This window comes from Corvus brachyrhynchos, unplaced genomic scaffold, assembly GCF_000691975.1.
Source record: "Corvus brachyrhynchos isolate BGI_N302 unplaced genomic scaffold, ASM69197v1 scaffold875, whole genome shotgun sequence".
NCBI classification, from domain to species: domain Eukaryota; kingdom Metazoa; phylum Chordata; class Aves; order Passeriformes; family Corvidae; genus Corvus; species Corvus brachyrhynchos.
In genome coordinates this window covers 70,615-70,949 of record NW_008238107.1, presented here as the reverse complement: position 1 = coordinate 70,949, position 335 = coordinate 70,615, and positions in this window count along the sequence as shown.

Sequence of the window (335 nt, the reverse complement as noted above, 5' to 3'; positions counted from 1 at the left end):
CAGCCGGCGGCGGCCATCGTCCCCTTCGTCACCAAGGTCCTGCTGGGGACACGGCACTGAGAGACACCAGGGACCCTCCCGGGACCCCCAAATCCGTCTGGGGACTCCCAGATGCCCCCGAGGCGGGGGGAGGGGCTCAGGGGCACCCTCATAACCCAGTGCGACTCCCCCCCATCTTCACCAAGGTCCTGCTGGGGACACAACATTGAGGGACCCCCGGAACTCGCAGAACCCCATCTCCAGAAACAGCTGGGGATGCCCAAACCCCCCCCGAGTCCCCCAAACCAAGGAGGGGGCGGGGACACACACAACCAACCCCCCCCCCCATCACCAAG